Source organism: Lissotriton helveticus, chromosome 5_1 (assembly GCF_964261635.1).
Source record: "Lissotriton helveticus chromosome 5_1, aLisHel1.1, whole genome shotgun sequence".
NCBI classification, from domain to species: Eukaryota; Metazoa; Chordata; class Amphibia; order Caudata; family Salamandridae; genus Lissotriton; species Lissotriton helveticus.
Window position 1 is genome coordinate 897890534 of NC_136065.1, and position 14958 is coordinate 897905491.

The window sequence follows — 14958 nt, forward strand, 5'->3', positions numbered from 1 at the left end:
TAAATCCGCAAATCCGCAGATCCGCGGATTTTGCGGATTAACAATACGCAAATCCGCGGATCGTGGATCTGTGAAATCCGCCCATGCCTATAAAAAATGACCTTATGATTCAGGCCAATTTAACACTTAACTCTGCCATGAGATCTGAAAATTGGTCAACCCATAAAATGTCTCCAACAGTACATGGTTCCACTGAAACATGCATCCATGCCCTCTAGCCACCAGTCCTATATGCCCTACCGAGTGCTCAACCCCCTATCCTCTATAGAAGCGGAACTCCTCAGCGAGTCACACAACTCAAAATCCCCCAGCAGACGCAAAGCCTGCATCCAAAATCCTAGTAATCATTAGAACAAATAGAATCCCTCAACCTAGCTTAACCCCCAGACCTCCTGCTCAATATACCACTGCTCATACACTGTGCGCTGCTAAAAAAACAACCTTGGTCCCTAACCTGTATACTCATTAACTGCAGCTAAACACTCCACTGATATTCCTAAGACCTTACTTGCGGATAAAATCGGCTTGCTCAGTCCACCGTGATACTCCATCATCAGAATGGATAGACCAGGCCAAATAGGTGGAGGGATTGCAATCATCCACAAAAAAGAAACCCACTAGGTGATTGCACACTCTTCACCAAGGAATTTACTGACCTAATAACTCAACTCTCACTAACTGGTTCCAATGATGTACTCCTGGGTGACTTCCACCTGCACTGGATCGACACAGAAAACCTCACAAGCCACAACCTTAATAACCTACTGGAAATCAACGATTTAGAGCAACTCTGTAATGAACCGACCCACAAAACAGGTTCAACTCTAGATGTGATTATTACTAGAAGTAAGGTTGTTTCCTTTTGATCCATCTTGCCTATCGATTGGTCAGACCATCATCAAATTCTATTCAATCTACAGCACACATCTTTCCCAAAACCACCCAACAAACCTATGCACTGAGCTAGGAACATAAAGCATGTGCCACAAATGGAGCTAGAATCCAGGGTCAATGCTAAATTGTGTTCGCAACCTGCCCTCAAACAGTTGATGAACTCACTGCCCACTACAGCTCATCGATGACTGATTTTCTTAACCAGGTTGCGCCACTCAAACTAACGAGATCAAGAAAAATCCAATCCAGATCCAGCTTCAACCTACACATTAACAACAAAAGAAGGCAGTTTAGACTGGCCGAAAGGTTATAGAGGCAGAACCCCTCACTAGCGATCCTCTCACTCCTAAGATCCGAATGACTCTCCAATAAGAAACACATTTTCAAAGAAAAAGCCACTTTCTTTCATAATCAACTCATCTACATGAAGAGCCGACCTAAGGAGCTCTTCAACATAATAAAACAACAAACTATGCTTACTTCCCAACAAGAAACAATGATCACCAATGAATGCTGTAGAGAAATAGCTAACTTCCCCACTGACAAAGTTGTGAAAATTGAACGGCCCCTAACCCTTGAGATTATCCTGACAAACCAACCAGCCGGCTTCACTGACACAAGTTAACACACTAGCGACACCTCAGAACCTAACTAAAGGCCAACATGACATTACAAAGTAGAATACAGCAAAGAGCCAACTCCCTCAACTAAAGAATAATGCTAATTGGCCTGACTTCAAATTCATGACTGAAGGTGAAATTTCCAAAATTATTGCCAAACTGAAGCCCACATACCACTTCACTGATCCTCTCCCCTCCACCCTAGTTCAAATCCTAAACCACATCACATCCTCATTCTGGACCAAAATCATGAATGCTTCTCTTTCATCAAAACCTGGGGCCAACCCCAATAATCTGAACCACTTGGGACCCATCACCACTCTTCCTTTGCTAGCCAAATCTCTGGAGAAATGTGTCCTACTTCAACTCAACCAACACATAGAAGACACCTTCCATTCAGGATTCAGCAAAGGTTGTAGTAATGAAACGGCTGTGCTCAATATAACTGATGACATTCACAATGCCTTAGATGAAGTTGACTCCTGCCTCCTAATCCTACTTGGCCTATCAGTGGCATTTGATACAGTATATCACCCAGCTTTACTTGAGACCCTCAGGAACGGCACTGGTATCAATATCACAGTCTTGAGATGGTGCACGTCCTACCTTCAACATAGCTTCCAGCAAATAAAAATCCACAAATGTCTCTCGAAGTCTGCACAAGTACCTCAAGGTGTACCTCAAGGTTACATCCTCTCGCCAGCCCTATTCAGTCTTTCATGGAACCCTTCACAATTATTCTGAACCAGGCTGGTATCAAATATCACCTATATGCCAATAGCATACTACTCTACCACAGAATAAAATCACCTAGCGACACCCAACATATTATGGCACACTAAATAAGACTCAAATTTGGTTAAATACCAACCACCTTAAGCTGAACTCCAACAAGACTGAACTGCCACTCCTATCCACAAAGAGTAATCCCCTACCCATCCAAGAATGGATCAGAAACATGGATGCACTAAACAGCCCTATTATACTGTCCTACTCAGCTAAATACCTAAGCATCACCCTGTCTATGAAATATCACATCAAAAATACAGCCAAAAGTGCATTCTACACCCTAAAACATCTCAAGAAAATCAAACCATTTATTCTACCTGAAGATCTTAAGACGGTAGTCCAATATGAAGTCCTCTACTTGACTAGGGCAATGCCAACCTGACGGGAACTCACAAAAGTCACCTTCAACACCTAACTTCAATCCTCAATGCAGCAGCCAGACTCGTCACAGGAACCCAAAGGTTTGACCACATCTTCTCAACTCTCAAAAGACTTACTTGACTCCCCAATGAAAGGAAGGCGCATCGACAAGATAGCATGTATTACCCACAAAGTCCTCCATGCTAAAAAAAAAAAAAAAGAATCTAAACTATCACTAGCAGGAAAAGGCCGGGCTCTGAGAAGCTCCAACTTGCTTCTCCTCATACCTCCTAGACTAAAAGAAATCATCCTCGCTCCTTCGCAGGAAATACCCCCAAGAGACATGCACATCAACCCCTCCTTATCTTGCTTCAAACGTGACCTCAAATCGCTATTACTCAACAACTACTTCAACTAGAGTATGTGATGACTTACTCCTCCCAAAGCAAACGGCACACAATTGATGGGCGGAATGCAGAACAAATCAAAACATTCACCCCAGACAAGAGATCTGGGTTAAATCCATCATTATTTTGCTCACCATGCCACCCCAATTTAGACCTGGCCATATGCAAATCAGTCTTGACTATGTGCCTCATGGGAACAGTCCAGCTCGAACTGCCAAGCCAGGTCCTCCCTGGACCTGAAACAAGCATCCTAGGACCGGTTTCGGGGTTTCACCCCTCATCAGCCAGGATAGTTGAATCCAGCTGAGCCCAGGACCCACATCTGGTCCTAGGATGCTTGTTTCCAGTCCACGGAGGACCTGACCTGGCAGTTCAGGCTGGACTGTTCCCATTTGGCGCAGGGTCAGACTGATTTGCATATGGCTGGGTCCAACCTGGAATGGCATGGGGAGCAAAGAAACAATGGATTTAGGCCCATATCTCTGCACTGAGGTGAATGTATGACATTGTTCTGCATTCTGTCCATCAAGTATTCTTTTTGCATTTTACACCTCCCAAAGACACAACCCTCTTGAAATATTCCTGCCAGGGAAGTACACTGACAATTTGACTACGCGGATGCAAAATACATCCTTTTCCCCATTACTCAATTGTTTGTTTGTAATATTTTTACTGTATTCTCGCTGTGTTTACTTTAATGCATTGTTGTCCTGTATGTATGACTGTCTGTGATTCACACCTGACCCTCGCCTTGTACTCGTGAAAACGTATTCTCTAAGTATGTAAAGTGCTCCTAAACCTTTGGGTTTAGCCAGAGCTATATAAAAAATAAATAAATAAATAGTGTACAAGAATGTGGGGCACCCCTGCCTAACCCCTAGGGCATGTGCAAATGAAGCAGCGTAGGGCCAGAGCAGGCAGCTTAGTGTAAGTTTACTAGCGTGCCTGTGCAGCAGGGGCAATTGTTCACGTGCATGAAAGGATACCTTCCTGCACATAATCAATTTGTACAAGGGATGTGTGCATCAGAAGACAGTAAACATGGAAATATCATGATTTGTGGAATAATATGCCATTTCTCATGGTGTCACTTGATAAAGATAAGGTTTTTCCTGCTGGAATATCTTTTGCACAGCCCCATACCATGTGAAGATGTGCCAGCATCATGCAACAATGGGTCTTGTTGTGGAGCACCCACTGCATCACACATTACACGCCTATTTTATCGAAAGTGCTGTGTGAGTAGGGGCATTATTTACAAGGTCGCTTTAGTCTACGTTAAGTGAAGTGACCCCCTCTTGTACATAAGGAAAAGTATTGACCTACACCAGAACATCATAATTAGTTATGTGCGGATGGACTGTATGACGGAATGCTGCATGCATTTTTCACACATGCCTTAGGAATTCCATTAATTGAATGAATGCGTCTTTAGCACACATTTGTTCTGCACGTAAGTTGTTATAATGTTGTGCCTTAGGGGGGCACTGGATATTGGTATAGTTTAATTAACTATTCCAACCCCAGTCTGCGCAACAGTAAGGAAGGTGTTGGACTTTAATTCCAACAGCACTCCACCATTGCGCCCCCCCACCCCCCAGCAAGTTGTTATAACTATTTGCGTGCAGAACAAATGTGTACTAAAGACGCCTTCGTTCTGTTGCTGGAGCTGTGAAGGCAGCGTGATTCCAGCTTTGTCCTAAAGGAGGTTTCCCATACTGATGACATTCACTCCATGTAAGTTTACCACTATGTTTCACTACATGCATGTTAACTCCATTCTTACCCTGAAAACATTTCACTCACCTAAGGTAATAGTGACAGTGGTGATGGTCACTGTTAGACCTGGCTTTCCCAGCGGGTTTATCCTCAGTCTTTTTGCTTTTGTGGCCTCCTATTTGGACTCTGTTTTAATAAAGATGATTTTTATATTGTGTGTTTGAAAATACCACTTTTAGAAAGTGGGTATTTTCCTGCTTAGCCATCCTGTGTGCCTCTGCTGGTTTGTGGATTGACTGTTCTATCTGGCTTTAGAGTAACAGGGGCTGGTGGGGTGCATTCTCTCAGACCACCATGGGGGGGGAGGTTTGATGTGTGCCCAGCCTTTCCTGAATTTATCACGGTTGGGCAGAATAGACCTTGCTGCTTTTAGGGGGGGAGGAGATTTCCTTTACACCTGAATGGGGCTGGTCAGCTTCGGACAATGCTGTATCCACCTCCTGCTGGGAAGCTGCACCAGAGAGGACAGAACTGATTTTGACTAAGCACAGAGCCTCGCTGACACCTTGAAGATTAGATTACGTCTGAGATTCAAGAGGAATCATTGCCAAGGAGATAAGGTGGAGAAACTGAGGAGAAATATTGCCCCTTTACTGTGTGCTGTCTGGGGTTGGCCTGCAGTGGCTGTTTCTTCCAAGGAAAGGAGAAGGACTTTTCTGTGTGCTGTTTCCCCTGCTTGAGCTAGATCTCCAAGCGCTTGAAGTAGAGCTTGCCTCCTGTTCTGAAGTCTCAGAGACACAAAGACTTCACCGCAAGTCCCCCCTGAACTCCTTTGCTAGGAGTTCTGACCCGCCAAGAAGTGTCTGCCAGTGTTCTTGACTCTCGAGGTAGCTTCTGGGGCTGGAAATTGCAAAAAACTAAAGAACTGTGAAAATCGATGCATCGCCTGGTTCCGATGCATCGCAGTGGCGCAAGAAGAATTTGCGATGCATCGCTGCCATTGAAGAATTGACGCATCGCCTGCCCACGGCTGAAGTGTCTGCCGTGCGATGAGTCCTGTGCACCGATCTCCGATGTCCGAGATCACCGCATTGACTCTGACGCAGGCCCTACTGTGTAAGAACTGAAGCATCGAGGGTGAAGGAATATAAAGTTTATACTATATAATCTTGTCGTAATATATCCAACATATCGCTGCTACTTCGATAGAACCCCTTTGTAAAATACACTCAACCATTTAAATTCTCAGAGTCAGGCCTGAACTGAACGACCGCCATCTTGGTTTCATTTCCCGAGGCCTCTTTCGTTAGTTGGGAAAACACGTGACATACTGCTGATAGAAAAGCTTTAAAGGTCGGCCTGGGCTATGAACAGACCATTGATTCTAACTTAGGGAACTCAAGGTCGCATCTGTCTTTCTTGAAGGAGGAGCACATGTTGTGTTTCTATCTAGGACCCTAATTCAATACTCACGATTTATGCCCTTATGTGGTTATAATAAATAGTATCCTTATAAAGGCATAAGAATTATATCCATACTTAGTAATAGCCCATGCAGTCCAAATACAGCAAGGCTACTCCCCTAGACTCCTAGAAAGTACAACGCGTTCTTTAAACAAACCAAGCCTCCAGCAGCCCGGGAAATCTCCCTGCTCTTGTTTTGATTTGCACAAGAACTCCTAGAGTCAGAAAGAACTGTTAGTTCTTGGTGACGTCTTATGTCCAACCTTACGTCAAACCCGGCACCTTTCAGGTATAAATATACCAACGTTGCCTTAAGCAAACACACAGTGGTTTGGAGCAGAGCGGCTATCTACTTGCCCGAGAGCCCAGCTGATGCGAGAGCCCACGGAAGCTGCCCCTCCCTTTCGACGCACTGAGAAAGACGCTGTCTTTTTCTCCAGCCGATAAAATCCAGCTCCGGTGTTTCCAGCCGCCCTTGCGGGTTGCTGGGATATCGAGTCCTGAGAGAGAGATACCAGACCTCCTACATTCTATTACCAAGGTACGGAGCTGACTAAACCCTTAAGAGAATTCTTGATTCAGATTCTTGGCAAAAACCAACTTAACTTAAACTGCAACTTACTTACTCCTTCCCACGTATTAGGCTTAGGTCAGGTACACCGGGGTAGGCGTATTTAGAAGCACCAGTTTCAATGTTTTTATGTATGTATATATTTTATCCATTTTAAAGTATCATATGGCTAAGAAACCATATCAATGCTTTTACAGTACTATTTCATAATACTCCTTTTACTCTAAGCACTTTACTTTATGATAAGTATTGCAATTGTGGCAATTCATTTCTCTTGCATGAGAAAGAAGACTGCTCAATAAATAACTCCTTTTATTGAAAACGCCCGTCTCTCTATTTCTCTGCACTCTGGTGAAACTAAGTATGCACGATTGACTGAGTGAAATAACTGTTTATTGTTTTCACACGACTCTAGAGATACACTCTTTATTCTGAGGGAGCAAATTTGTCATGTTTATGGTTGTCAGAAGCTAATCCCTTCTTGTCTATCCAGGGAAGTTAAACTCCTCCTTGTTTACTCGAGAAAGTTTCTAGTGACCTCTGAGCTAGCTGGCAAAACTAATTAAGTCTGTTATAGTCAGTAGAGACCTAGTCGACCTCAGTCCTACGTCTACACTGCTGTTTATATTATTCCAATGTGCAGAGCCTATTGGGAATATAGGAACTACACTACACACATTCTTGTAGGCCCCATGCTTATACTCCTGTGCACCAGAATGGAGGGGAGGCACCTTTACTGACCTACCCCCCGGAATAACTTGAGCTGAGTTTCGAATCAATCAGTTGTGCCTTATATGGGTTTTCCTGTTGGTTTCTCATGAACTGGTATTTTTCCATGTACAGGGTTTCTATGAGGTATGCCGAAAGTATATATGCACTGTTTTGAACGTAATCCAGCAGTCTCCTCTGCACACCTTTGAGAGCTGTGGCGAGAGGGAGGCTCCCCTATATAGGGTGCTTTTGCAAAATAAACGATTGAACCTTCTCCATTGCCGGCTGACTTATTCTTGGTAACTATTGTATATGGGCTATTGGTAAGTATAGCTCTATGGTATATTTTTCTAGTACTTCAGAGGGGACGCAGCTGGAATTGTCGCAGCGCATCCCAGATCATCACACATCGCCCGGAACGTCACACTTCGTATCGAGGTGCCAGGTCTGTCGCATTTCTGGGTGACACAGTAAGAAACCGGCGCATCACCTCCCCACACTGTAAGAAACCGACGCATCACCTCCTCTCTGGAAAGGAACTGACGCCTCACCTCCCCTGGGCAGCAGTAAGGAACCGACGCTTGACCTCCCCTGAAGCAAAGAACCGATGCATCACCTTCCCTGTGTGTAAGGAACCAACGCATCACCTTCCCTGTGATCCTTTTTGCTCGTGTTTTTTGACGCATCCATGGTACTTTGTGTTGAAAGTGTTGCATCCACCATTTTCTATGAACAGAACTATTTCTACCTTTCAAAAGTCATATTTTGATTACTGTATTGTGGATTTTTGTCATTTTGGTCTTGTTTGGTTTAGTTAAAGATTACATATTTTTCTAAACTGGTTTGGTGTCCATTTGTAGTGTTTTCACTGTATGTGTGCGCAAATGCTTTGCACACTGCCTCTGAGATAAGCCTGTCTGCTCATGCCAAATTACAAAGGGGTGAGCAGGTGTTATTTTGGAAGTGTAGCCCCCTTACCCTGACTAGGAAGAAGGGTCCCTACTTGGACAACAGTGCAAACAATTGCAGACTAGAGAGCTCCATTTCTAAGAGTCACACTGTAACTCAGAAACCACTGATTCCCAAATCTTTTCATGCACTAAAGCCATTGAATGTATAAGTACGTTTTTTGGCGCAAGACCATTTATCATAAAGCATCATTGTGACCCTTATTTCATGGTCCCTAACAGTTAAAACATAACATAATGCACATCACATTGCTGTAACAAATATGTACTTAGGTGTAGGTCCACCAACAGTAACTCCAACAAATTCAAGCAGGTCTGACTCCCTGCCCACAAGATCTTGCCAGCGATGCTTAAATTTTTGGGTTTCCCAGTCCATGCCATGCAAGATCTGCTGCTGGATATACTCCTATCAGCTTTTCCGCTCCTTCACAGGGTACCCTTGGATCACATGTCCACTGCTTCGATCATTTTGGGCAGGTTTTGCACCTCAATCCACAAAAAGGTGCCCAACACCTGGGAGTTCATTGGCCTGTTGGGATTTGGACCCGGCATAATCCTACTCACTTATCCTACTGAACTATAACTTAACCCTTAATTACCCCTAAAATCACAATAACAAACGACCCCAAAAGATAGACTCCCAAGATGTAACAGTACACTTGACAATAAACTACGCAAACTATGCACACAATTGGATGCAATACACACAACTAGGACACAACACAGCAACTCCACAATCTCTCAAAATCCACTCTCCTGCTCCACACACCTCAACACTCCCAAGCACAAACAGAAAACTCTGCGTAATTGTGAAAGTGATAGTATCTTGCAGTTCCTGATTTCCTTCTTGCAATGTCCATGAAATCATGTCCATCGCACCATTACTTCATTTCCTGTGTGGATGTGGGACGTTTTCAGGCTATGCGAGAATTTTCGCCTCACTAGCACACTTTACCTCTATTGTACTTGAGGGCTTGAATTTTTTTTTACAGTAGATATTCCGCATATTTTGAATGGCAGTTTTTTATGTATGCAGCAGGTATAACATGTCCCGTAGATGTGTCTAGCCTGGTTTTATTACACACTAGGAGAAAAATGTATAGAGATGCTTCAGTCTGATGTGCTTATCATGTTCATAATAACAGTGCTTGTGTTCTGAGTGATGTGTGTTGTTATACTGTTGATACTGTTAGCTTATGTGTGTTATGTGTATAGATATGATCATCCCTGTCATGGTTACCCTGTTGATACACAGTCAAATATAAGGATAAAGCTTTCACACACTTTTCCATGGGTGGTATGTGTGGCTGTTGTATAAAGTCTACCTCTGACTTTGTATGTTGTTCCACATATGAAGCAAGAGTCAACCTATGGAGTGGCAGCTATTTAATACATGTACTAAAACTCTGTGCAATGGCAAAATTGCCTGTGTAGCACATTGGAGGACCTACGTAGTTGTCCGAAGGTGTAAATTCATAACATTTGCATGCACACACATGCAAGGGGATGTACAGATGGGGCTTTGTGCATTATTGCATGAGTACTATATGCATCAAAAGCCCATATCCCAAACAACAGTGACAGTGTGGACATTTGTGGGCACAAAAAGCATGCCACATTTTGACAGTGGTATGGTTTGTCACCATAAATATCTTGGTAAGTTTGCGTACTTTCAGATGACAATATGTCTACTTACATGTCTCCATATCTCCAGTATGCAAGGAGACAGTGCATCTTGTGCATTGCATTGGAAGTACAGATGCAACACCGTGGCCTAGGCAAAAAAAAAAAACATTAGATAGTTACCATTCGTCAACATCAATGGAACTAAATATCTGATAGTGACTTGTCAAACCATTTATCATAAATCAAATATCTTGACTGTAGTTGTGTGAGTGTGGTTCCATACACAACCTATGTGTAAAACTGCAATTATTCTAATTAAAAGTGGCCTCTACTGGTAAGCACAAGTATGAGACCAAATACATGGATAGTATCAGAAGTGGTACACACACAGGGGCTCATTAGGATTGCGGTTGTAGGCACATTCGCGATGCTGGCGGTGGCGGAAAACATCCTTTTCCGCACTCCAGCGGCGGTCCCCGTGTCCGCCATATTACAATGGGCAAAGATAGCCCATTTTCCATCCACTGCAGAGTTTCAGGGTACGCCAGAAATTTTCTTCTGCAACGGTGGGGGAGGTAGTCAAACGAGAAAGACTGTCGTGCGGAATGACGCACCGACCACCGGACAAATCATGATGCCTCAAACAGCCCATCAGAATGCAGTAGAGAAACCAGCCACCCGGAGACGGCATAAGCACTACTGCTGAGATCGAAACTCGAATCCAGGGCACCTCCACGCGTTCCTGACCGCTATGGATCCAGCTCTTCAAGCCCTTCCGCTGCTGTACCTCATCCACTGTCAGCAAATAAGACGTTGCCGCGGTCAACACCGCAGGTACGTAAAAACACATCTCCGCATACAACAACAACACACAACTCCTGTGCTGAAATACGGTTCCTGTCCACATCAGACACTCTGGTGGAGACAGGAACATATCCCCCAGTGTACTCACACATGTCCTGCCTGATAGAAATCCAAACCTCTGCGTCTGGGTCCCCCATCAACCGCAAAATCACTGCAATATCCTGGACAAGTCACCGCAGCGGTGAATATGCGGGAAAACCTTAGCACAATGTAGCAGGCAGGGCCGGTGCCAGGCATGGGCAGTTTGGGTAGCTTCCCAGGGCTCCAACTCCACCCTATCCACATGGTGGGCAGCATCAGTTGGCCACAGCCCACATCACGCTTCCCACACCTATTTCTGCACATGTTGTGTGCCCCTCCTGTGCACACCCTCAATGCACAATTAATCAGCCAGGTGTGGCTCAACCTTGCACCTCACAAATCAAAGGGCAAGGTAGATTGACAGGGAAGGTGGGGGTGAGGATGAACACCCTACACAGAAGGTCGGGCTGGACAACCCTCCTCCTCACAACTGCCTTCCACTCATGTAAATCAAACTGAGTATAATTAAGAAATGAAGACTCAAACTACATATTAACCACCACTGAACTGTTCACACTGCATGTCAAGTCCCTCATAAAGATCCCACAATCACACTCTGCCACATACTCATACCATAGGCCATAAGCAATGTAGGACAATAAATGGGCTAGGCAAAAGTGGAGTGCACAGTGCTGGAAAACCATAGAGCAAGCCACATAGCATTTGTACATCACATGCAAGAAGAGGAACATATCACACTACCCTTGGGCCCTCAAATCAAACACGGGTGGCAAAGTGATTGCAATTAAAGCAAAGTGACATCTGTGCAATATCTGTGGGATACAGCAATGCAAGCTATGCATAGGCACATGAATGATAGGAAGTGTCAGAAGCCATACAGTGACCAGCCCCACATCTATGTCAACTTACTTGACATGTGTATGCCATCAGCACAACACACGTGACTCATTGTCAAACTCCCTGCCCGTCACACCCAAGTAGGACCTTCACACATATCCCTCATCTAGCCATCTCACACCTGCAACACTCAACACCTGTGAAAAAAAACACGTAAAGGTGCAAATAAGGTCCTGCGATTTTCCACACTACCAATCACACACCTTGGTGTACACCTGCAAATGTTAGACTCACACTCAGGGATGTCTGAACCAATGTTGACCCAAAACCAATAGCCAAACACTAATCTCACAAACTTCCACAGAAGTCCAACAAGCTCAGCCATGTGCAGGCAAACAGTGGATAGGCAATGTGACCCTAGACAGAACAGGAATACACAACATTGTCACTCTGGACAAATGCACAGACACCATACCACAACACAAACAAGAATTGCATCCTCAAATGACAATCATGAACACTAACTGGGATCAATGGGACCAGTCAGCTAACACAGACATAGACACCACATCACATCAGTAAGTGAGCATGGTGTCATAGTGTACCACAAGCATGCACATGCACAATCTTGACAAGTGACAGGTCGAATATAGGAGGACATACCACTATTGTGCACTCAAAACAATCTCATGAACAAGAATCCACATAGTTACATGTGACAGACACGCAAGAAATGCACACTACAAACGCAACACACGTCTGAATGTATCACAATGCACAAACTACTCACACAATGTCATGCAAATACAATATAACATGCACATTTCACCTGTCAGCAGAAAGAGCCAACACATTCCAAACAATGCATCAAAAACACAGCAGATGCACATACCAATCCATCACATAGCAAACTCAGCTGGACATCAGTGGGATGCACACCAGGCAAGCACAAGGCAACATACACTGACAGCAGTGCACTCACACTAAACAGTGTGAGCACTCCACCCAAACCAGTAGCACACATATCTGAGTGCCCCACCATGAACTCCCACAACACAAATCACCACAGCACACAGATAACATCACACTCAGGAAGGGTAGCAGTACCTCAGTAAACAGACATACACCTTATCCATCACCCACAGATGCACAACTCAGGGAAACCCAGATGCAAACAACATGACTAGAGGATTGTGCTGCACAAACATATGCACTGCACATGAGCAACCATGACTGCAAACAAGTAGAAGAAAATAACACATAACAAATTGTGAAACTGTCCTGAGTGGCACAGATCATCCTCCTACAGTATAGTGTCACACTATGAAGTGGTGGGGAGGGTCACACACTGGCAATACATGGGGTGGAAGACATGAGAATGAAGTGGTGTGTACATCAGTATTGGACAGGTGAGGAGTGTACAGTCCACAAACACATAGAGGAGTAACTCACAATGTGTTGGCAACAGAAGCACCTATAGGGGATGGTATGACTCGTCATACCGTATACTATACTCGTGCCAAAAATGTGTCAAGTGACAGCAATGCATGAGAAAATTCACATATGATGTCAGTATGCTGAGCAGGACAGCACAGTGAGCAGGTACTTAAACAAGACACATGGCTGATCAGCAAAGCACAACACAGACTTTGCAGTGACACACTCTGCATACTCACAACTGGCAGCGTCAACAAGTACGTATCCCCCAGGAGTAGAAGGACACCTCAACACACTGCCAGTGCTCAACCTACAACTCCTACATGTGCCCACATTCTGAAGCACATGTCTGACAATGTAATCTAACATGCACATATTACCTGGATCATTCATGTGTGTAGTTGGCATGTACAGGGGCACATACACATCAACACTACTGACAATGACAGGCCAATCACACTGTAAGACTACTCAAGTGCACACATTCAAATGTACCCATGTGACTATGAAGACAGGCCCACACAAGATGACTACACATCAACACTGCTGTGCACACATCAAGAAGGAGCCCACAGATATGACAGACCCTGGCCACCCCGCAAGTAATCCTGTGGATAGCATTCACCTCTGTTATGGTATTGCATTGTAATATGACATGTACAATTTAGCACACCTGAGCACAGAATGATTAGGAGAAGAGTAGATCATCACAAACAACCATCATTGCACCCTCAAGCCTCAGAATGAAGAAGAACAAAAGTGTCCGTCACCTCTGGAAACCTCTGAAAAAGTAAAACAAGTAATTGCCAATGTGAAATTGGCATACAGAGCATGTGTCACATGAACCAATACCCATACATAAAACCTTTTATTTAGCAAGGGCATTGACAAAGCAGACATCAGGAGGAACAGTCTTTATTACATAATACCCAGATAGGCATACAAAGTACAAAAAAGCAAGGCCATCGGACAGTACAAATTACAAGTATGCACATGTGTGCCTGAGAAACAGCACAGGAAATGGGCATCAAAAGTACAAAACAGCAAGGCCATTGGCCAGTACAAATTAAAAATATGCACATGTGGACATGAGAAACTGCAGAGGAAATGGACATCAAAAGTACAAAGCAGCAAGGCCATTGGCCAGTACAAATTAAAAGTATTCACATGTGTGCATGGGAAACTGCACAGGAAATGGGCATTAAAAGTACAAAACAGCAAGGCCATTGCCAGTACAAATTAAAAGTGTGCACATGTGTTCATGAGAAACTGCACAGGAAATGAGCATCAAAAGTAACAAACAGCAAGGCCATTGGCCAGTCCATTGTTCCGGCCCGCACATGTGTGCATGAGAAATTGCACAGGGAATGGGCATCAAAAGTAACAAACAGCAAGGCCATTGGCCAGTCCATAGTTCTGGTCCGCTAATGTGTGCAGGAGAAACTGCACGGGAAATGGGCATCAAAAGTTACAAACAGCAAGGCCATTGGCCAGTCCATAGTTCTGGTCCGCTAATGTCTGCATGAGGAACTGCACAGGGAATGGGTAACACCGTCCACTACCATGGGAATCACCACAGCTCAGGGGCTTTAAGTGGTCCGTCCAGGCACCACTGTGCGAGAAATGACATGGCTTTAACTTTGGCTTGA